Genomic DNA, 24,707 nt, shown 5'->3' with positions numbered 1-24,707 from the left:
TCTTCTCTTTACAGTGTTCACTACCTTTCCAAGTTTCCTGCCCTTGTACTTATTTTTTATTGATGCTTTTATTTTTTTCTATTTATTCTGACATATTATCTTCAAATCTTGAGTTAGAAACACTTCTAATTAGTCTCTATTGCAAGCACAACTTTTCTAGGATTAGTTATCCTATTAGTGCACAAGAAAACAAAGAGAGGCATTTGTAGAGGACAGTTCCATCAGCCTAATGGGACCAATAAGACTCTTCCTCATACTGCCATGGTCTAACATAAGTGTCAGGGAGCAGAGCATTTAACATCTCTTGATGTTTCAGTTTCTTGAAAGCTATCAGGGACAGTAATGGCCTTAAGGATATCCTTCTGAGGAGAAATTTGTCATTACATGTGAAAAAGCCTGATCACATGACAGTCCAAGTAGAAAGGAAGAACACTGCAGCCTTTTAGGTAAGGATGAAGCCACTATATTGCCAAATTGGATCAGTCTAGGCAACAGAAATTTTTAATTTCAGTCCCAGTTGAAATTGTGAACCAATTTTACATTATTTCTTTTCACCCATTGTCTGCCTTGTTTCTTTGCAGACTATCTGATTGCATTTGGAGCCTCACACTGTTGTGTACTAGCTTCTTGAGGTCTCTGTCAAAATACAAGCAACTCAAAAGCTTCTGATGATGAAGTCAGTAAACACTGAAGATATTATCCTGGGTTGAAAATGCAGAATAGGTCAAAGTGGGAACATTTGGTGGGATGTAGATGGAAGGTCTGGTCCAAGAATTCCAATGAGGGACAGCTAAAATATCAGACCAAGAAATAGTTTTCAATATGACAGAATATTGGAGTTTAATGAATTCAAATGTATAAAACCTGTATTTGACTTCTAGTAGAAGAGAAACACATTTCTATGAAATATTAGCTGATTTGGTTTTGATATACTTATTATTAAAACATAAGAAATCAATTATTACTGATACTTTCTACCTCCTAGATGTATGCTTTAAACATAGATAAAAATTTCTAGTAATAATTATATATTCCATTGAAAACAGCAGTTACGGAGCATCTTGACTGCCTCCACATTATGAACATCACATTTCTCAGAATAAGATTTCACACTGAAGAAATTAAAAACTAGTTTTAATATGTAGCAGTCCTCCTCTTTAACCCTTTTGTTAATCATTGGGTCAGATCTTGTGAGGTCTAGGAGAATTCTGACACTGTCAATAAGACAATCACTACTGTCATATTGTGTCCTAAGAGATGTGCATGCCATTTTCAGGTACTAGAGTAAAATGATTTTTAAAAAAAATTTGTTGAAGTTCTACAACGTCCTAATTTCATTTATTCTTGATTTTTGCGCAAATTGCTGTTGTATGAATTTTTGCCAAATTTTTTTGACTTTAATCATGACAGTTCTGGAATTCATGCTAACACCACTGATAGCATACAATATGTGAGTCTGAAATATAAAATTGAACTTTCAACAGTGACAGCAATAATGGAAAGGATTCAACCTTTTCTTCCCAAAATTAAGAGAGAATCATTTGCTGTTCATATCATATTCTAGTTAAGTTTTTATCTATTTCTTCTTTTAGCTATCTAGACTTCATCAGGAGGTGAAGCTATGTCAGTTTACTACCAATGTCTCAGTTCTTACATCTGGATCTTGGACTATGTATGATATTGGACTTGTATGTAATAGCTATAAGCAGAATCTGGAAGTTTTTTATTTGCATTTTGTCAATCTGATTTACTTTTTGTTAAAGACCCTAGGTTCTGTCTTATCACTTCTGTAGTGTTTAAATGCATGTATTTTAAGTATATGAACTGAAACATCTGGTTTTCTCTTTGAGTTTTGGTAGTAAGAAATTATACAGTGAAGTCCCCCTCTGCCTATTCTCAAAAGTAAACTAGATTATTGTCCAGACTGTCTAGAATGGATAGAAATATTTTTTTTAATTATTTGGAAAAGCCCAGGTTGATCTTCCATAGGGACTTATCATTACTGTTATTTTTAGTAGAATATAAAACATTCAATACCACATCACTTTTCTGGTGTTAGACAAGTTCCTTCTCTCTAACTATGAAGTTTTTCCTTGTGCAACTATAGATATCAAAGAAGAGACTAAATATGCTTAGGCTTGCAAATCAAGAATCATAAAATCATAGAGTGGTTCAGCTTGGGAAAGGACCTTAAAAATCATCTAGTTCCAAACCCCGTGCCATGGGCTAGGTCACTCCATGTGACCAGGTTGCAAAGACCTCCATCCAACCTGGTCCTGTACACTTCAAGGGACTGGGCATCCACAGCCTCTCTGGACAACCTGTTCCAGCACCTCACCATCCTTACAGTTAAGAATTTTTTCCTAATATCTAATCTAAACCTACTCTCAGTTTGAAGTCATTCCCCTCTACATGTTCTTTTAAATAGAATATGTAAAAGAACAGATATCTGAACCAGTTCTAACAAAAAAAGGAAAAAAAATTACCTCTGCTGTTACATAGTTTTGTATTGTCAATCAGAATTCTCATCCAGTCCCTGGTATAAGCTCTACTAAGGAGGTGTTTCAAAGTAAAGGTGGAGTACAAGCACATGGCTGATTCCTGTTGGGAGAATCTGTAGGTGCAAACAGAAGAATCAGGAAAGAATACAAATTGAACTTCCAGACCTGCTGGTTGCAGCTGGACTTGGTAACTGCAAATCATTTAAGACCTGTTAAGAAAGATTTGGAGCTGGGAAGATTGTTTTTGTTGCATTTTTTCTTTGTCTAACTTGTGGCCTCTATTTGTCATTCTCTTTGAGACAGGCTCTTTGGAAATAAAAGAAAAATTCTCAACAGTACTGCTTTGTACATTGGAAGCTTGAATTATATCAGGGAGAGCATAAGAACAGATCCTTTCTTTATTTCACTTCTCATATGCTAGCCTAACTTGAAGGTGTATCTCTTGGCAAGTAGAGCCAAGAGTAGCACTAGAGTAGCACTTTTCATAATCTGTTAAAGCTAAAAAAAGTCAAAGTGGATCCTGCTAATTGTATATGAACAATTCAATGAATAAGGAGCTTAAAATATCCCTAAGTCTCTGAATTCAAATGTTATGAAGCTATTGAAAGGGAGCATTTCTTTGTATTTTTGTCTTTTTTTCTGAACAAGGTTATGGTTTACTGTTTGTTTTTGTCTACGAATGTAATTCCTGGTATTATTTAGACTGAAAATGTATGCTTAACTTGATTTTGTTCTCCGTGGAAATATAGCTTCTTTCAAGTGTAAGCAATTGATCTAAAGCTGTTTAGCGGTTTAGCTGTTCTTAACATACAACCATCACACTTGCCAAATGCAAAATTGATACATTTAATCTGTGTTCTTCCAGATATGTTATCAAGGGAGGAAGGATTTCTTGTGTATTTGTTCATTTATTTGCCATTGCGTATACATCACACTCTTATTTAAGTGTAATGGAATGACTCTAAACCTTCTTATAAACCTGAAGAGATAGATAGATGTATAAAACATTGGTATATGATAGCTAAATCAAAACCATGCAACTAAGGCAAATATCTGAATAAGCCCAAATATAAAAATATCATCTACTTATGAATGCAGAGAGACATATTAATGCTAGGTGGGAATCAAACAACAAGCTTTTGGAATTGTTTTTAACATTTCTGGTGTGGTTGCCACTGAATGGAAACTAAGAAATAGAAAGATCAAGGAAAAGAGGGATCTGGTAACCTTCACATAACTATTACTAAGGACATCTTGCATTGCAGTGTTGTGTTTACACCATGTAACATCTTATATTTCCAAGTTAACCTCAACAATGCACAAACCAGTGCTAACAGAAAAATAACAAACAACCAGCTGACTTGAAAAGGGGAAATCCACAGAACAATTTTAGTGAAGTCAAGTAAAGATATCTTTTGTCATATTTATTTTCATATAATTATACAGAAATAATTTTTGTCTAAATCAGAGGGTATCTCTTCTATCAAAAGACATCTGCTTGCTTGTATTAATACAGCATTATTTCATAAAAGTAGTCTGTCTGTTCTAAATTCTATAGAAGTGATGGGTGATTTGAAGACTTTCTCCAATAATCCATAAAGATTTGTCTCTATGGTTGTTATAAATTTTTTTCCATAATCATTAAGTAAACCATAAACAAACTTTTTATACAATACAGATGTTTTATTGACATTCTTCGTAGTAATTTAATCTTTTCTGCATGTAGTCTTCTGTATGAATTATATTCTCTTTTTAAATGGAACATAAACCCATGTTTATGGATGTTTTCTAGGTAACTGTAAATTTTTTTAGTTTATTGTACTAAAATTCACTTGTATCAACAGAAAATATACACTCTAAGATAGAAGAGTAGGAGGGCAGGTGATTTATAAAAATAGAAGAGTTTTAGCAGATGCCAGGATGTGTGCACTATGGAATAACTGCAACAAATGAAAGAATGGCTATTTGATTCTTTGGAGGCAGCTACTTACTTATGGCTTTAAATAACTGCAATCAAGGGTATGTGTTTTGGTTAGAATGAGATGCCAGAAACTCAAAGAAGTCAAATAACTTTCTTGGTTTTTTTACCTATCACAGTAGATAAAAGGGGATTTATAATAGAAGTTGGGGCATTGCAAGACATTGCTGAGACTACATGGAGAATTGAAGGGAATGGTGGTATTTTTAGAGCAGTAGCTGGTACGAACACTACTGAACTGAATGGAGAGGTGATTTACTTTTAGAAGAGTAACATTTTGGACTGGGTACTCTTCTGTTGGATTTTTTTATTTCTTAATGCATGTACTGTGAAATATTTTGCACCTCCTTCCTTTATGAGCAGCCTTTTATTCCTAGTACTATCTATGTATTCCTCCACTTTACTTAGACTGTTTGACATGGGAACCTCTGCTCCTTTATTACCACCACTTCTCTCTACTATTTAATGTCATTCTTTTCCCATACTTTTGTCTGTGTGTTCTCACAGAATCACTGAATGGTTGTGGTTGTAGAGACCTCTGGAGGTTGTCTTGTCCGATTCAGTCCAGCTCAGGAAAAACCACCTAGACTCAGTTTCCCAGGACTGTGTTTAGACAGCTTTGAATATCTTCAAGGATGGAGACTCACAACCATCTGCACAACCTGTGCCAGTGCTCAATCACCCTCACACTACAAAAGTGTTTCTAGATGTTCAGAGAACCTCTTGCATTTTGTTTTGTACCCATTGTCTCTGGTTCTGTTACTGGGCAACTCAGAAAAGAGCCTGGCTCTGTCCTCTTTGCACCCTCCCTTCCGGTATTTGTGTGCATTGACAAGATCCGCCTGCACCTTCTCTCCTCTAGTGTGAAGAACTTCAGCTCTCTCAGCCTTTCCTCATATGTGAGGTGCTCCGGTCCCTTAATCATTCTTTGCTGGACTCTCTCCAGTATGTCCATGTCTCTTTTGTACTGGAAAACTGGACACAGGACTCCAGGCATGGCCTCATCAGTGTTGAGCAGAGAGGAAGAATCTCCTCCCTTGACCTGCTGGCAGTATTTTGCCTAATGCAGCCATCAGCCTGTTTGGAGAAAGGGCACATTGCTGGCTCATGTTCAGCCTGTTTGGAGAAAGGGCACATTGCTGGCTCATGTTCAGCCTGGTGTCCCGCAGAACCACCAGGTCCTTTTCCGCCAAGCTGCTTTCCGGCTGGTCAGCCCTCAGCATATATTGGTGCCTGGGGCTGTTCCTCCCCAGATGCATGACTTTGCACTTCACGTTGTTGAACTTCATGAGGTTCCTGTCAGCCATTTCTCCAGCCTGTTGAGGTCTCTCTGGATGGCAGTATGACCTTCTGGCACATCAGCCACTCCTCCCAGTTTGATGTCAGCAGCAGACTGGCTGAGGGTACACTCAGACCATTAATGAAAATGTTCGACAGCATTGTACCCAATATTGATCCCTGACATATACCACTAACTAGTGCCCTCCAACTATATTTCATACCTAAGTACTTAGTACATTCATGGTCATTTCAAGAATAAATAGTAAACATTTCATATGCTGATGTGCATGCAATCATTGTAACGCTACTAAGACTTCAGATTCAAACATGCAGAACTTAGGGAAATGTTAAAATTATTTTCTTATCCTGCAGCTAACATGAGGTGCACAAGAACAAAGATATTTTGGTATATTATTGTATTAAAGGCACATATTTTCTTTAATAAAAATTCTGCTTCAATGTCATTATTCAGTGTAGTTTATGGCAATTTTTCTGGCTTCAACACTACAAAAGCCAATATTTTCTAGACAACTCTTTCCATGCTGTGATTTACCCATAGACCAGCTCATCCAGTACGTTAAGGAAGGGTGCTTTTGGAGTTTATGAATGGAGATGGAAAGTGATTAGGAGATGTGTGCAATGAATTGACTTATTTTCATTTATGCATTATAATATTTTTAATTTTTTTTAACTTTTTTTACCATTAACAAGCAATTCTGGCCTTTGCTAATTTTGGAGTACTTGAGTTTTATTCCTAGGTTTCTATGTACAGTTTTACAGAGGTTAAAAATATATCAAACATGCAATAGAACTATGGAGAAATAGCATCATCAGGTTACATACAACTCATTGCTAGGTTTGGAGTCTTTACAAGCACCACATTGATCACTATTTCATGAGCTCACGAAGCTACTAATGTGCTCTCATACTCCATGTGAGCCAACATTGAGTGGAGAGAATTTCAGTAGTTTGACAAAGATTTGCCAATAGCAATGCTTAGGAAAATACTGGGTCTAATTCCACATATTTTCTTTCTCATCTTTCATATACCTTTTCATCTTCCTAAAAATGCAACTGTTGGCTTATTGGATCTCTGCCAGTATTGCAACCAGAAATGAAAAGCAAGAAAAGTGTCTCCACTGCAGTCTGAGTGGGTGTTATACTAGATATATCACTTCAGAGGATAAAACTGCCTACCTTGAAGACAGAGATGGAAAAAAGCAATGTTACAGTCCCTGGTAAGGTCTTTATCTCTCTTTCTGAAATTTTATCTTGCGTGCTTCTTTTTTTGCCCTTCCCTCTCTCCCCACTGCAAGTTTCCTTGTTCAGCCTCCTTCCCCCTGTTCCACCACTGTTTCTTCCTTCTTGCTTCTTTATCAGAAATATGTTGTTGCTTTTTTTTTCTCTTTGCTGGTCAAGAAGAATGCATCCCCCAGCCTCCGCTCCTTCTGCTCCTACCACTCTTTCTTTATTTTAATGCTCCTTGACCTAATCTGTCACCATTGGTAAGCTTCTCTGATTCAAAGGCCAGCTGTACCCCGTGGAGTTTCACATTCTGCCTTCAAAGCATGAATGTTGTTTTATTGTTGTGAGAAAATTTCAGCTTTATAATTTTTCCTGATTCTCTGAAATTTCAGTATCATTTTGGCTGAAACGTTTTTAAATTATTTCTGCCCTAGGCAGACCATCAGTGTAGAAAATTTAATCCTAAATAATTTGTTTGGTAAATTTATAAGCAACTATAAAAGGATTCTTCTAATGGGAATTATTAAGCAGTGTTAAAAAATAGGTTATGATGCCACCTTGTTTTAAAGTTACTGTCATGTGTATGAGTAAGTATATGGTTGAATAACTGTTTTGCCTTAGATGCCCATGTGCATCTATACTATTCAGTGTACATAGATACTGGATTTTAAGCAACTGACCATATCAACAGAAACAAGACTTCATTACAAAGTATGACTTTTCTAGAGTTAAACCTTAACTCCCAAAGTCAGTCCAGTTTAAGGGTGCAAGTGTGACTTGTAGTAACTATGCCAGAATAAATTAATATACATCTAAGATAAGGTAGGTTCACTCTAGCTGAATAAAACCCTAAAAGAAATATACCAAAATGCTTTGCAGAAAAGGGAGCAAGCACACATTCATGGTCTCTGACTTTCTTGTTCCAGAATAATTCCACTAGACCATTTATATTCTTTGACTTCAGAATGTGGCATAGTTCTGTCTCCCTCTCCCTCTGTGTGTGTGTGTGTGTGCGCGTGCTTGTGTAGGATAGACTTTTGTGTTTATACAAAAATTGTCATTTATTACCTACTTCCTGGTTGCAACTTAAATGACAGAAGAGAAAATGTTAAAAGGAACTGAATTTTTTAACTTGATATTTAACACTTAATATTCTGTTCATTGTCCAAAAAGCAGTCCAGCTTTAAAAAGCTACTTTGAAGCCATGTTTCAAGTTTCCATATATTTCCACATATTTATGTCTCCCTTCATCATAATTTAATTTGTTGGTAATACCAAAATGAAAGTGAACATTTTATTCTAAGACAATCGTCAGCTTTCCACTATGGATTCAAAGCCTAGTTCTAATATTTTAGGAGACAAAAGCACAGTTGGTACTTTCAGAAAAGAAAGTACCATGAAGGACTTTACCTTCAGACCAATGTGATAGGCTTTGTTCAAAATAAAAAAATCTTACATTTCCAGTTTTGCACAAATAAATGGGTAAACTTGGAAGAGAGCATAGATGACTCAATATTGTCAGTTCCAAATTGATTACTGGGAGTTGTGAATGTATCTTTACATAGCGCAATATCAAATTCTGTCAGAGACTAGGAAGCTCGAGAGAGATTCTGCAGCCTTCTCCTTTCCTCTGAACTGACTGAGAATGAAAGTCTTTGGAAACCAGGAGCAGACGGACATACGGCAGTTCTGATTTTTATATTGATACAACAATGAGAAAGGGAGAAGGAAAGAATTTTTTTTTACAGAAATTTTATACATGGCACTGTGAATTTATGTGCCCAAGTACAGTGAAAGCCAACGAATTTAATTGCTTTCCTCGAAAGATTAAAAAGCTGTGACAGTAGATAATTTTTTCAGAAAAAAATCTTTTCATATATGGTAGTAAAACAATACTCCCCCTGCCCTTCCTCTTGGGTTTTTGCTGCTTTACATGTTTCTATCTCTAGATGATGTCTTCATATGCTAGTATAGCATGTTACTTAAATGCTGACTTGCTCATCTGCCAAAAGGTTGTGCTTAGGTGATGGGTCATTTCTGTTCCTCCTAATTATTACAAATAAGGGAAAGCAACAGCAGGTGGTTACATTAGGAAGTGATACCAGTCATGATAAGGATCTTGCCTTTCTCTTTTTGTTGTCTTTTCTCCTGACAGAAGCTGAGAACAAGCAGAATAGGTAACACAGAGCAGCCTAACAACAGCCAGTAGTCTATTTCTGTATTAGATTTTCTAACAATGAAATAGTTTTCACTGTTACTTTCTTCCTCACTCCCAAATACATTTTCCAGCTTCTATTTTAAGAGAATTTGGTTAGGTTTTTTTCTTTTTTTGGAAGACTTTTCTACAACCAGAGAAAGTCCCTTATGACACTTCTTAGATAGAGCAATACTGACATCCATTGGTTTAATCTTATGTGACTATTTGTTAAATCTCTTCTAACTAATGTACACATAACCCTCTACAGTATCACAATGAAAGGATTGAACTTGATATGATCCAAGGAGGATTGTACTAAGTCCAATTTGCTGTATTAGAAACATGAAACCCACTCAGATTAACTTGATGAAAAGAAACACATTGCAAAATGTGAATTCCAAATACAGTGACTGAAATAAAAAGAGGTATCACAAGTATCAAAAGGGGCAAATATTATGGGGAATTAGTAGTGATGCTGAATTTTTTTTATAACCTCTGGAAATGTGAAAATACCTAATTTTATATGAACCTTGTTTTGTATTAATCATGAGGCAAAATAGTGAAGTATGATGAAAAATCTCAGAATCACAAAATGTTTCTAATTTAATAGGAAAAGCAGTTCAACAAACAAAATTACTCTCTGGTTTCTTCTGAGCCCTCCAAGCATTTCATTTAACTTAGCAGCATGCTATTTTTTAAAATATGTACATATATATTTTAATAAACATTGCTGTAAGATCACTGGTGATACAGTAAAGTGGTTATATTTAATTAAGAAATACACATCACAAAAAGCGGAGGTGTTTTCAGTATTCATTAGTACGACAAGCTAAGCAGATGAGGCTTAGACTTCAAAACCAGAGAACCATTCTGGCAGTGAAGGGAGGGCGACAGGCTTTAACAAAAAAAGCTTTCCGTTTGCTGTACCCTCCCACCGCATTCACTTGCAAATCACTGTGTGCTCGGAAAAGCCTGCACTTCCCCGATCTCCAACCTTCCCAGGGTAAGTGCTGCGGCTCTGTCAGCAGCGCCTCTCTCTCCCGCTCCCCTCCTCGGAGGGAGAGTGACAGCGTGTGTGTGTGCGTGTATGTGTGTGTGTGTGTGTATTATCTGGGCACGCTGTGTGTGTGTGTGGTGGTGTTCCTTCCCCCCCCCCCAATCTGGAGCTCTGAATGAAAGCCAGTCGGAGGGAGAGCTCCCCCTTAGCTTCGGTTCCCGACTGTCCAGAGTTAAGTGATGCTGGGAGAAAAAGCCTGAGTTAGATCCAAGTAGGATCAGTCTTAAAAAATAACAGGAGAAAACAGACCCAAAAAAAGGACTCTAATAGCTCGTTTTTCATTTGGTTGGGGTGGACTTTCTCAGAAGCAGAATAAAAGGTAGGAACCTTTCTTATTTTCTTTCTATTGATATTATTATAATTATTATAGCACGAGCTACAGCATGGTGTTTAATGTAATTCATATATTTGTTCTACTATATACAACTTTTTACATTTTATAAATATGTGTCAGAAGTAATGACACAAGGGATAGGAAATAACTGCTGTGCATTCGCTCCTCAAATTAAACCAATATCATATGTATTCAAGATTGAAACACTAAGCATTTTATGTTTTTTTTTTTCTCCTAGTAAGCAGGCTCTCTTTTAAGTAGCAGTTTCCATCTGTATTCAGTTCTTGCAAATTCAGTGTGGGGGGAACAATAGTGATTGAATTGAAAAAAGCACAGTTTTTTGTAGTGTAACAGTTATGAACATAGCATGAAACGTACACATATGTGCCCTCGCTTACTGTATACCTGTGCAAGTCTGTTGCAGCTTTCACTGTTATTCGTTCTGCCCTGAACTGAATTTCAGAAAAATTATCCACACTCACACTCGCAGCAAATGCTTCTTATGAAGGAAATCCCTGTGGAGAGGGATAGCAGAGTGAATACAGGCAATATTTCAAATATCTGTACAGAGCTATATGCACGCAAATGGGGAAAATATCGCCTGGTTTGACATTTCAGTAAAGAGGGAGTGGAGGGAGAAGGGAAAAGGAGGGGGAAGAAAGGAAAAGGTGGAGGGAGGAAAAATTTAGTCTACACCTGTGTGAGCATTTATTGTCACTGCTGCAATAAAATCCATATTTGATGTGGTGTTAAATTAATGCAGCACAATACAAGTCTAAATCCATGCTTCCAACTACTAACTATTGATGGCATTGTCAGCTGTGTTAGGAATTTTCAATAGGCTAATACTGTACATGAGACTACTTGCAGCTGTAGAACTCTAGCAGTCCTTCGGCTTAGGAGAATGCATCTGCACGTGCAGTCAGTGACAAGTAGCAACCAGCATTTTAAAACTGACCTATCATTGCTGTTGCCTATAATCTTCATCTTTCATTTCAGTAAAAGCATCTGTATTATCCCAACTGCATTCCCATTGCTTTTAAGGTATTTTTTGAGTTATACAACTTGTTGTGCATGTTTGTGTATATGCATATATGGGTGTGCATGTGCACAGGATGAGGTTTGTAGAAAATTGTGTGGTTTTTTTTTTTGTTTGTTTGTTTTTTTTGTTTTGTTTTGTTTTTTTTTTAAAGCTAGTAGGCTTTAAATATACATGGTGACATTACTGGAGGGGAAAAGCAGAGAGTGGGAGACTGGAACATACTTCTGAATCTCTAAATCCTTTTTAAATATGCTGTTTATTGGGGATATTATGAGTCTGGTACAAGCATTTATTGAGATTTTTCCAATTACTCAAACTTTTCTGTTAATTGTTTACTTTTTGAATTTAATAGTAATCTGTGCTGTTTCAGAGGAGGAAAAGAAAGAAGGAACTTAGGGAACTAAGAAAAGCAAGAAGGAAACATAAGCTGTCTTCCTCAGGAGTTGAAAAACAGCTTTGTGGAGTCAATATGGGTTTATGTCAAGAGAGGAATACTTCTTGATTATAAACTGTTAATCAAATTTGTGCCTGAGAGAGTCTTCTCATATTTTTATATACTTTGTTACATAAAAGTTTGAATGAAGAGGTGAGGTCATTTCTTTAGCAGCTTCTGTTAATTTTAGGTTAGATTTCTCTCTGGTTTTTTATGTGTGGTGTCAAGACAATTTTGTACACTCAAGTAGGAACTTTGAAACGTCTGAAGAGTGCTGACTATAAGGCATATATTTAAGCTTGAAACTGGTTCTGATTATTTGATTTTTTGTTACTTTGGATAGCATTGGAAAATATGTGTTGGCTGCTTGCCTTGCCAACCCTTTTATATTCATAATGCTTTGTAACAGTTCACGGAAAAGAAAATAGCAAAATACATCTTAAAGAGTATATATGTAGGACCTTACATATTCTTAAACAGTTTTGTTGGTTTTGGTTCAGAGTAAATGAGTGTAGATAGACTAAAAGTTCGTACTTGCATGTTCTCAGTAGACAAAGGATCTGTGAAGAAACTGATGAAATCCTGAAATGTGCTCACAGTAGACACTGTGGTTACTGTTCTTTTCTGTGCCTAGTTGCAGTTGAAAAACACACAAAAATAATGTTATATGGCAGCAAATGAGCACATAATTAAATGTAGGGACATATTCATAAAATACACATTTATACATGCAAAGCAGTATACAAATTTCAGCTGAGTAATATAAGGTTTTTTCTTGTTAAATAATTAAATGGAAAAGTAAGAAAATGTAATTTGAAAATAATATCTGCCTCTGATTCTGAGAGAATAATTTCCTGATCTCAATGTGATTTCCCAAGGAAACATGTGAATGAAATAGAGCCTGTCTCATCTGGATAATTCTATGCAGGTGACTTAGTTGCTAGGTCTGTTAACCATATTTACAGGCAGATTGCAGGTCAAAGAAGAATAATGTTGTACCCTATCACACCACTGGGTTGCAGCACTAGTACAGGGGGGTCAAATGAAGATTGAAATACTGTTGAATAGTAGTAATAGGATGAATGTAGGGTTATGATAACATTATTTTAATTGATTAATTATTATCACTTGAAATCAAGTTCGTAAACACCAAGGTACTTTAACGTCACATTATGTCCATCATAAATTGAAAAAAATCTACTGTATAGTTAATTCTTCAGTATTATGTGGCAGACAGAAATGGAAGCAAAACACTGATTATTTGGGAAAAAAATAAGGGTTTAAGAAACATTCTGGTATGAGCTTTTTAATAACATACTATTCAATGTATCATTTATTGTAAAGGAGGAAAATTGAAATTAAAAGAATATAAGCTGTTTTCTTATGAGCAGTTTAAAATATGCCTAAGTAGAACATTATGAAGAGAGACTTCACTGCACATAAGGATGCCCCATCATAACATGCTTTCAATTTCTCCAAATAGTTTGGAACTATCAATAAAAGACCGTAGAAAGTAGAGGTACAGTTCACTGAAATATTGATTGACTAAACAACACTCACACTGCACATCCTGTACCTTCAGATCTACTAATATCAACACGTGCTTTTTGATAAAAACCCCATACTTCCTCTATTGTCCAATTTCTGGAAAAACTTGAAAGCCAAAAAAAAAAAAAATAAAAAGAAGAAACAGTGGTAATGTGAGCTCTAAATGTTCCCCAAATCTCTCTTCAGGCCAAGAGGTACTCCTATGTTAAAAGTTGCTTGGTTTTAGCTCCCTGGATTTACAGCTCTTCAGCTTTGAATCCTTGGCGTGGTGAATTCTCTAACATGTCTGTTTCTGTGGGTTAACAACTTTACAGCAGAGCAATAGGAAAAATCATCATCTCTAGGGAGCTAAATGTGTTATCAGGCTGCGTTACTGCACACAGAAGAAAAAAAATCAACTGGACCTGAGCACTGCTCTTTTCCTTGCTCTGTTTTCATCTGGTGGGAAGCCAGAACACCACCCAACCAAAGGCTACTGAGCTTATATATTCTCTTTATTGGTTTATCAGTCTATTTTTTAACATGTGGAGGATCTGCCAAAAATCTGCCAGGTGAAGCTTTATACACATTTCTTTTTACATGCAATCTTCCTGATTATTAAATGTCAGAGACAATTACCTCAAATATGTGTGTGTGTGTATGTGTACAGCAGAGGTAAAACAGGGACAACCTTTAGCTGGTATAGGGATTGCATTCTAGCAATCAGAATACTGTAAAAGTTTTTTTTCTTAATTTATCTCAGCATTTTATTACTTGACTTTTTCTGTAAGCTCCCACTACTGTTTCTTACTTTTATGAACGTATATGAAATAGATAATGTTTATCACTTGTTTGTTAAAGAAGTGTGTCCAGCAGGAGACATAAGGTTCTAGCAACACCTCAGAGGTTCTCCCCAGCTTGTACTGTCACAGGACATCTGCTCTGGGATGCAAACTCAAGTCTGCTAATATCTGTACCAACAGGCTGCATCAGGGGAATACAGAGATTTAGGAAGTTAACTGGGTACAATGAAAAGCAACATGGCAGGTGTCCTTTTTAATATTATTCCCACGTGTACATAATTCTTTACATAATGTTTTTATTTATAACTTCATTACAACATCTCTTAATTGTAAATCAAAGTGAATGTTGAATCATATTCAAAGAGTAAGGAATCATGTAGGGAAGAGGGCATGTGTGTGTGTTTATGAAAAGGCAATGATTCAAAACATTATTTGTAAATAGCTGTTTCCAGAGTTCTGTTGCTCAAAAACTGTAACTGTGTTCTTCTGTGTTTTACAAAAATAAAAAAACCTCTCAGAATATTTTCTCATGAAGAACCGTGTATGATATGAGATACCTGTATGAAAGATGTATGTTTTGTGATTTTATTGTTGATATTCCATCACTTATCACATTAGAGATTGGTTTTATTGTGTCATCCTATTGCAGTGCTTTGCATTACAACATAAAGAACATGAACATACCGTCACTTAGCTAGATCAGATCACAATCCTCAAAGATGAGTGCAAACCTCATGAACTCTACAATCCTATAATATCCAGATTTTTAGGACACAAAGAATGGATACCAATGTAATTTGAAGCACTACGAGCAAGGCTCAAAATGCAATGTTGAAGAGGACTATTATTTTTTTTACTCTAAACTACCATAAAATATATATATATAACTGAAGTCTTATTGGGTACATGTGTCTACCACACTTCAGTAGTTCAAAGGATATTTACACTTGTTTAATGAATGCTGCCCCAATAGCAAACACAAATAAAACAGATAAACCTGTGTCTAGGAAACTTAGATGCTGTGCATTCTGTCACTGGTTCCTCTAAGTATCACAGCCAAGTCTTACTTCCGCTGGAATCAAAGAGAGTTTTGACCATGTTTCATATCTTACACATAAGGCAAAATACATGGAGAAAATTTTTGAGTTTTTAAATGAAGGTGAGAAAAGATGTAAGAATCCAAGGTATGTGTAACTGTTTGGAAGTAATATTCAGGATAGAGGGACAAGGATCAAGTTTATTGTGCTTCTAAGGATTCTAAGAAAAATTATCCCGTAATTGTTTAAAACTCCTTTCTCTTACAAATAGTGACCTGCCATTTTCCTGATGTCTTTTTCACGGGGAGTGGAACTGGGAAACATAAATGCACATTGATTCTATTTGTGTGTTACTTGAAAATTAGTTAAAAGTAGACATTTAGATTAGATGTTAAGAAGAAATTCTTTATTCAAAAGCTTGTGAGGCGTTGGAACAAGTTGCCCAGAGAAGTTATGGATGCCCTATCCCTTGAAGTGTTCAAGGCCAGGTTGGATGGGCCTCTGAGCCACCTGCCTAGTGGGTGGCATCACTGCTTATGGCAAGTGAGGGTTGGAACTGGAGGTCTTTCAGGTCCCTTCCAATCCAATGTTTCCTGTGACTCTAAAAAAATGTCATTGATTCTCTCCATTATGAAAATTATAAGTAATACATTTACTAGAAGTTTGCATATGCTAATCAGATTGATAAGATTTAACTCTTAAGTTACTGTTAGTTGTTTTTTAATGTAGGGGTTATTTAGAAGGTGATCTGGATTGTCAGATTTTAAAAATAATTGCAAAAGAAAATCCAAGAAAAATAGAAAGAATATAAAGAAAAAAATGGGCAAAATGTGTTTAAAACAAAAAAATCCCCAAACATGATGAATTGAAGCAAGAGAATGACAGTAATTCAGGTCTTATTTCCTCTCCACCTGTACATAAATTTTAATAGCAAATTATGCAAATAACCCTTCACCAAAAGTTTACATCATGTTATAGATCATATGTTCATTATGAGTACAGATATCTTCTAATTTTTTTATTTCATTTAGTACAGAAAAGATGTTTACATGTCAATACTGTTGTCTGCTATTATTATTTTTTCTTGCATCATAATTTTGATCCTGTGACATAGGCTATCCAGAGCTACTAGCCTGCTGTCATAACTTTCTGCTAAAAAAAACAAAGCAAAAGCAACGTTTAATTAAAATAGTATTGTATTAAATGGTAAATAATACTGTAGACCTCGATTTTTGAATTAATTACTGGTGTACACCTAATTATTTTGCACCCAAAAGAAACAATTTCCTTCTAAGGTTAGAGAAGTAAAACATTTCATTATAACATGAAATATAGTTTAAGATCTGCTTAAGCATGTTATATCCAAGTTCCCTAAATACACTACTGCTCCCAACTTCCCATGGCCAAGTTTTAAATAGTTTTTTTGTCTTCTAATACTATTTCCCTTTGGGATAGTTTCCATAGGCTTTTGGCAGAAATCTGTAGTGTCTATAAAAGAGCAGGATGTAGAACACTATTGTGAGAACCATTTTGGGAAGTGTGATTTTTTTCTCCTTTGTTGGACAAAGTTTTTTCTGTCATTAGTGTGCTGAGATGTGCCCTTTCCCTTGAGTAAGAGCATGCTGCTCATGGTGAAGATATTACTGAAGCTGACATCTTGATTAAAATGGGTGAACAGAGCCCCAGGTATATTAGATACAATTGCTTCTCTCCATGACTTAATACTTAGGGGCATTTTATTAAGCTTCTGATTCAGAAGTTAAGGCAAAAGTGTTATGTGTGACTTGATCTACTTTTTTTCTTCTAGCTGTGACTGAATGACATGTGTACAGATACATACTCAAATGGATTTTCCCCTGTAATAGTACTCTTTTATAAAATACATTCTTTTTATCTAGCTTATACAATAACTTCAAATTTCCCTTCTTAAGTGTTTTCAAATGAAGTAGTACCCTGATTTGACTAATTAATTTGAGAAAATCTTTCTTCAGGTGAAAATGTTTTACTTTGTTTATATTATTTAGACAGTCTTTAATCATTCTGATGGTCAGAACAAACTGACATCTTCTCTAAAATTTATGTATATATGTGGAATATACGTGCAGGATGGAAAAATAAGACAAAATCATACATTTCTTCTTTCTATCCTTGGTTAGTAAGGCATCTGAACCACTCTGAAATACTTGTGCTGTTTGTGAATATATCTTTATTGTGTCTTGGTTTCCTCTAGCTTTCTTTTGAGGTCAGAATAATGAGAATTAGAAACAAAAGAAGACCTAAGGTATAGTGCATTATAGTAATAATCCCTTTAAAGTTTTGATGGGCATAAATCTTCAAGAAAATTTAGGAATCTACAATGTGACTAAGAAAGGTCACTAGGCTTGAGATATTCCAAACTGCATACCTAAAATTTTGTGACAAAGAAGGAGAAATAATTTAAGTTCTGAAATGAGAAGTTTGGGTTTAAAAAAAAAAAAGTAACAGTATAATTGCATTTCACCACATTCAGAAGTTTAAATGATGTTTGTTGTATTGTGTTTTAGAACTGAATTTACAAACAGTCATGCACAAGTGAGCTTTTAAGTTTTCACTTCTAACAACAATCACTTAGCTGAAGTTAAACACAAATGGTAAAGCTCAAAGTAGTTCAGCCTTCTAAATTACAGGATCAAAAGCCCTGTGTTAATGCAGCAGTAAGTTCTTGTTAAATTTTGGGTTATGCACATTCAGGAGAGAAAATACCTGCTCGTTCCTTTCTCCATGACTGCAGCCATCGAGATCCAACCAGTAAATGCTTATGTATGTATGGCCTAAGGTTGTTTTGCCCCTTGAACAGACTGTGAAAGTCAGGTCTAATGGCGTAAAAGCAGCCTAGGTGGATCAGACCCACAGCTGCCAGTTAAATGGTTCAAGCTCAATCTCTGGAAAAGCACCCAGACAGTCTTGTCTTAGAGGTATCTGTGACTATTGGGTCATTTTAGATTTTAGTGATGTGACTGGTTCCTTGTTATTCTGGGTATGCTGGTTGGAGTCCATTTCTAACTCTAGTATATTAAAATCCTTCTTGAAACTGGGCTATTAGTTATCAGGAAAATAGCATTAAAAAATTGTAGTGTAATAATGGTATGATGATTGAAAAAAAGAATAAAGAATTAAAGTCAATTCTAAGTAAACAAAATTCATCTAAATGATTCTAATGTTTAATCAAGCCCTGACTTCCAAGTAATCTATTAGTGCTTTAAAATATGTGAGCTAAAATGAAGTGATGTGAAGAAAAAAATGTTTGAGGGTAGTTTAATATTCTTCTGTACAATCAAAAATATTGGCAATGAAGATCAGGACAATTCTGACACTGTTTTTAATAGTTGCTTTGCTGGATATTTAATAGATAAATTAAATGTGTGACACGAAGTAATTTCCAGGGAAGTGATTGTGTTTTGAATTTTTTTTTGTCCCACATGAAGCTTTGGGTTTTTGTTTCAATTTGGTTTTATGTGGTTAGTCCACTCTGAGCTGTTTGTGTCATGTAGTACTACTCTTTGTGAAGGATGAGGTTTTGCTGTGGGAATAGAAAAGCATTCACTTGACCAGCTGATATCCTATAAACTAGAAATATAGTTTCTTCAATATTCTTCACATTATTTACCATACAGATTTTTAAAGAGTTCACTAAATTTGAGATCAGTTTCTTTTTTTTTTTTTTTAATTGCAATTGGGATGGAAGATTGAGTGGAGTAAAACGTAATTCCTAATACATAGATTGTTGAACTTTGATAAATTTTCCTTAGGGAAGACTATAACTTTTTGATGTTTTTTCTTATGTTTGTTTAGTTTTTTATTAATATATCTACTGATTATGTCCTTACTTCTCTGTCCTAAAAAGGAAATATGTCATTCTGAATGTCCACTGCTTGTTCTTTGCAATTTGCAGGACACTTAAGCTTTAGTAAAACAATTTTTCTCTCCATATTCATCAACTCTATGGTAAGTCTCTGCATTTCAGTGCTTGGTCAAAGTAAGTAGAATGGTATTCATAACTTGCTAACCAAATGGAAAGTCAAATACTTAAGACACTTCTTGTGCAATTCCCTGAAAAGTTTGTTCATTTTTTTCAGATGGGAGCCCTAGGAATGCAGATATTTTTAATCTTTTAGTGCCATCTTGTGGCAAGAGGATAATTATATGAAACAAGGATAGTCTTTTCTAGCACACAGTTTCTATGCCTACCAGCAAAATTCCTTGCTTTGGCAATAGATATGTAGGTATGAATTTTAATAGTGAATGTAAAATGGGAAACCAAATCATTCACAGGACAAAACTCTTTTTGGTTTTTTTTTCTTTGCAAGGGCCTATAAATATTAATTTGAGAAACCTCACAAAAATTGACTGTCATTACCACATAGAAATAGATTTTTAGTCTGTCGCATTAGATCCCTGTAGAACTCTTAAATCCTTAACTGATTCAAGGCAATTGTCAATAGATTTTTATTGTATTAGTGCATTATATCTCTGTAGAATACTTTAATACTTAGCTAGCTCAAGGCAATATCCACTTCAGCATCCTGAAATGTTTAACAGAAAGCTAAGATCTGTGGTAGCATTCTTGTTTTTCATTTTACTTTCTGGTTTTAGCTCAGGAAAATTCATACCAGCCTGCATTCAAAAAAGTAGTAACAGCACAAGAATGCTGTATATTTTCCTGATATTTTCACTGGGATTCAGCAAAATGAGTGATTTTGGTTTTGTGCTAAGTGAATACTAATTTAATACCTTGGGTTTTTTTAAGATAATGCCTGTAGTTGTCTGTAATCAGTACAGATCACATTCTTGCTCAATTTCTGAAGGAGTTTTCTATGTCATAGTCCGTATTTGATTCCTTAGCCCTAACTTCCATTCTGATTAAAGTTCCTAGATGCAAAAATACTACTCCCTGTAAAGAGTTGGAAAAAAAAAAAAAAGGTGTCACTCCTGCTTATACTTAAATTTTTAAGTCAGGGGTTCTCATTCCTTCAAAAGAAAGGTTGATTTTTTTTTTTCTTTTTGAAAGACATATATTATAGTCTGCTTCAAATAACATGAAAATATGCTCATCATTGAAAATCTATTGCAAATTATTCCTTTGTGAGTTATTATTCCTCCCAGCTGAGGGAGGAAATACTATCAATCAAAATTAGTAAAACACTGTTTAAGATCTCACCTTTGAAATAGAAGTAGTGTTCCAACTGGATATTTTTGTAATGTCAGATGCTTTCACTGCTTTCTGTACACATGACCAATACTGCCTTGTTCTGTATTACACGCTTTCTAAATTTGTTCAGAAAATAAAAATATTATAGGAATAGCAATACAAGATATGTTTTCTCTCAATTATATGGTATATATTAAAATCTTAGTCACTAGAATGTGATTTTTAATAAACAATCACTAACTGAGGTACAGTTGTATGCTGTGCCAGCTCATCACTGTGATGAATCAGTCAACAGCTGAAGCATTCTTTTTGGTTAGAGATAGTGTGATTTCTTTGCTTAAGGTTAACTGGGTTAGATAGAGATAAAACTCTGTTGTCTATCAGCGAGAATGGAGAGAAGAATCATAACATTAATGTAAGAAGATACAGAATTTCAACAGTTTCGTACATGTATGTGATAATGCCATGATTTCCTCCTCATCTCAGTAAAATTCTACTAACAAGTAACACACTCAAATGGTTTTCTCTCCTTCTATATCTGCCTCTTATAGTACACTTTGCCTACAATATTAAAGTAAGTGAATTAACAAAAGAAAGAGTTGCAATTGCTCATTCAAGTGAATTGACATGGTGTGAAGTTCCTTACAAGGAAGACTAATCTAAATGCATGTCACAGTTTTGATAGAAACATGGACAGAAAGGTGTGAAGCTTAAGGCTTCAAAAATGAAATCTTAAAAAGTTTTCTAGAAAGTTATTTCCCCAAATTGCAACTTAACATCTTGTTCTGGATTAATACACGTTTGTAAGCATGTCAGTATAATTTTCATGTGGTTACATTTAATGCAAATTGAGCACAGAATATTTTAAAGAATATTCAAGAGGGGAGATGTAGAATGTTTTGGGGGGTGTTTTGTACTTTTGGTTTAAGGGTTTCTTAAAACATATTCACTTATAAAAGCTTCAGGTAGGCAGGCAGGATGCTTCACATGAAAAAAACGGAAGTAGACAGGCAAAAAATCAAGCACAGATACAGAAAGATGATGCAGAATGTCATAAATTACCAAAAAGAAAGTCTCCAGTGAGATGTGATTGTGTTCATGCAGTGCAAAAAAGCAGAAATATAACTGTCAGTTGACATTGTGGAGGAACAATGGATTGATTGATATGCATCCCTGAAGCACTTCAAATAAGCATTCACTTAATTTCCTGAACAGAAGAGTTTTGAAATTTAGAAAGTGTTGTAAAGGTTGCATCTCTTAATTCACATGAAAATGCACTGCACCATCCTTCAATAAAGGAAGGATAAAGCCATATGTAAAAGAAGCGTGATATTCAGATAGTAGAAATAAATTTGACATGAGATTAAGTGAATTTGCAGACAGTGCTATGTGGAAAAGATGGACATAAAAGAAGATGAAGGGATTAAAAAGAGTATGTAGATAGTTAGGAAACTGTTTTGAAAAGATGAATAATTCAACCAATCAAAATCTTCATTGAAGTTAGAGAGGGAAGAGGAGACACGGTCAATTAAAGTGATTGTTCCTATTTGTGGAGCATCTAGAGGTGAAAAAAACCAAGAAATTAATTATTTTGTGATTATATTCAGGAAAGTCTGGAAATATGTAGAGGCCCATTTCAGAATATGTTTTTGAAAGAAGTAGAATTGCTAGAATCTCCTCATCTCTGTTGTAAAATCCCTTGTATGGCCTCTCTGCAAATTATACCTGTTGAATAGTAGATTTTTCTCTTTCAATCCCAGAGTGCATAATTTAGTTAGAATTTTAGGCAGGTAAGTAAATACATTATTTATGCTGGAAACCGTTAGATCCTGTATATAAAGGAGAGACTGAAAAGTGTCTGTCACCTAACTTGTCTAGATGATCAAAAGGAAAATAATGCTTTTTAAAACTTATTCTGGGGTTAGACTGTCAGATAAGGTTGATCGCTGATCTGTGGAACTTGTGTATTTAGTGTGTACTCCTGACTGTCAAAATTACTTAGATCTAGTGTGACAACCACCTAGTCTAAGCAACATGTACCTTGACTGTGGCAGTGAAAGAAAAAAAGCCATCCTGCTGTACAACTGCAGTAGTATATAACTGACATGTTTCAGGGCCTGCATGCCTAGAGAAATTCTAAACAAGACATAAAGGTCACAAAAGCACAGTTTCCCAACAATCACAGCCGTTGTTCTTACATCCTAAAAGTAGGTATACTGTCTTTTCAGACACCTGCAGAAACAGCCTGTATGAGTTTGCTGCTATGACTTTACCCTTTGGAGATTACAATACTCAGGGCAAACTGAGAAGGGCTGTTTAAGTTGAAAAGAGAAGTGCTAAAATAGGAGTTGTGACACTGATATGTACTTTTTGACATTAGGTTAAAAAATCTTTCCTTTACCAAAGTGAACTTGGTTGTTTTCTCGTGAAGATGGACAGAGAAGACTAGGTATACATTAGCTGCAAATAAAGAAATTTTTTCCTTCCCTAAGTTTTACAGTGTAGAAATAATTTAAACACTCTTTGAAGCTTGAATACAGAAATAAGACAAAACTAAAATTATTTCTTATTGGACTGATGTAATGAAGTCAATGTGCTTCAGAAATAAAACTATGTTTTCCTGCAATGGATTTATATCCACCTTCTCTAATATAAAGCATTATGAAACACTGTCATGGAGATAACTGTCCCTTCTTAGTAAGCAAATAGTCAGTGGAATTCACAGAATATTCTGAGCTGGAAGGGACCGGCAAAGATCATTGAGTCTAGTCTTAAGTGAATGGCCCATACAGGGGATTGAACCCACGACCTTGGCAACTAACCAACCGAGGCAACAAAAACCAAAAGAAATTGCAGTTTCTTAAAAATGGAAGCAAAATTCCCTGCCTTAACACATTTAAAAAGAGTTTAACAATTTTTTAATAGCCTCAAGATGTCTTATGAGGACAGAAACCTTTTCAGAGAAAATAAACCCTTATGTCTCTAGAACTGCCTCTCCAAGAGTAATCAATCAAGTTCTTTTCAGTCAAAGAAAAAAATATATTTCCAGATATTCCACTGGCCTTATGCTAGTCTTAGACCAGGCTACAGCTCTTTTCTAGCTCCTCTGAGTTTCTGACAACTGATTTACATGAGAAAGAAATGGTGACAGTGATCAGCTCTCCTGCTTTCTCTTTGTTAGTCTACATTGCTATCCACAAGGACTCCACAGTTTTTGAAAAGACCATATTAGTCTTTCTTCCTACTCATTTAAAAAAAAAATCCCGAAGGAGAGTAAGTAAGTGTTAATCTGCACTGCCTCTTTCTGTGTGTTTTGGTACTTTCTCTGAAAGGCATTTTGGTTAACAGCAGCAGTCAGGTGCTCTTGTCAATTAGACCATGCTTGAAGTACTGTGTGCTTGTTCAGGTGGAAGAGTCATGCATGTGAAGAACAGGAAATTCAGGGCTGGACAGCACTGGGGAAGCTCCTCAATGTCAGTGGATTTCTGATGTCTTCTTCATAATTAGAGGGAAAGAGTTTGCGTCCAGGAAGGATTAAAAGCCACCTCCTACTCTGCGTCGCAAACTTGGAGATTGTATGAAGAAAACTGCAGAAGTTTGAGGGCCAGGGCATGTTGATAAACTCACATGCAGGGGAGACTCAAGCATTTCAAAAATTATTTAAACTTGTATTTAATTTCCATAAGTGTTGACAGGATTTGATCAGATTTATAAATTTTAGCACATTTTATTTTTTTTTTTTTAATGCTGTGCAGATATGTACACACTCGTGCTTTGGGCAACTTAGTCCTTAATCAAAGCTGTGCCTTGTTTTGAGACTAATTTTCTAGCAGAAAATAAGAATAAAACAACTCTGTATTTCTGAGGTTAACTATTTTTAACTTCCAGTTAGCCATCAATCTTACATATTTGTCTCAGTTGATGCCTAGTAGTACTGTGTTTAGGATGTATCATTTTTTCAGACAATTCACTGGTTTCCACCTTGATTTTATTAAAAGGGTAATTTTAATTTCTCAGGAAATTTTTAGAAGGCAGTGTCTTTTTGCATAACCTTTCAATGATGTCCAGTAAGTATTTGTCAGGT

General features: G+C 35.2%; 1 protein-coding gene across 3 annotated transcripts in view; it reads left to right on the top strand.

Annotated features, from left to right (window-relative positions):
* The first annotated feature begins 6,902 nt into the window (after positions 1 to 6,902).
* Positions 6,903 to 24,707, top strand: part of CDH10 (cadherin 10) — a 103,644-nt gene continuing 85,839 nt past the window's right edge. The window contains exon 1 of one of the 3 annotated variants that reach the window (XM_017809396.1): positions 6,903 to 6,998. The gene's annotated coding sequence lies outside the window, so the exon portion shown is untranslated. Of the gene's footprint in view, positions 6,999 to 10,062; positions 10,206 to 10,235; positions 10,579 to 24,707 lie in introns of those variants that run through there. The other 2 variants (XM_017809394.1, XM_017809393.1) reach the window with 2 other exon arrangements.

This window comes from Lepidothrix coronata, unplaced genomic scaffold, assembly GCF_001604755.1.
Source record: "Lepidothrix coronata isolate B3197 unplaced genomic scaffold, Lepidothrix_coronata-1.0 Scaffold26, whole genome shotgun sequence".
Classification (NCBI taxonomy): Eukaryota; Metazoa; Chordata; class Aves; order Passeriformes; family Pipridae; genus Lepidothrix; species Lepidothrix coronata.
Note: the sequence above shows the minus strand (reverse complement) of the source record. Positions and strands in the feature narration are given on the sequence as shown.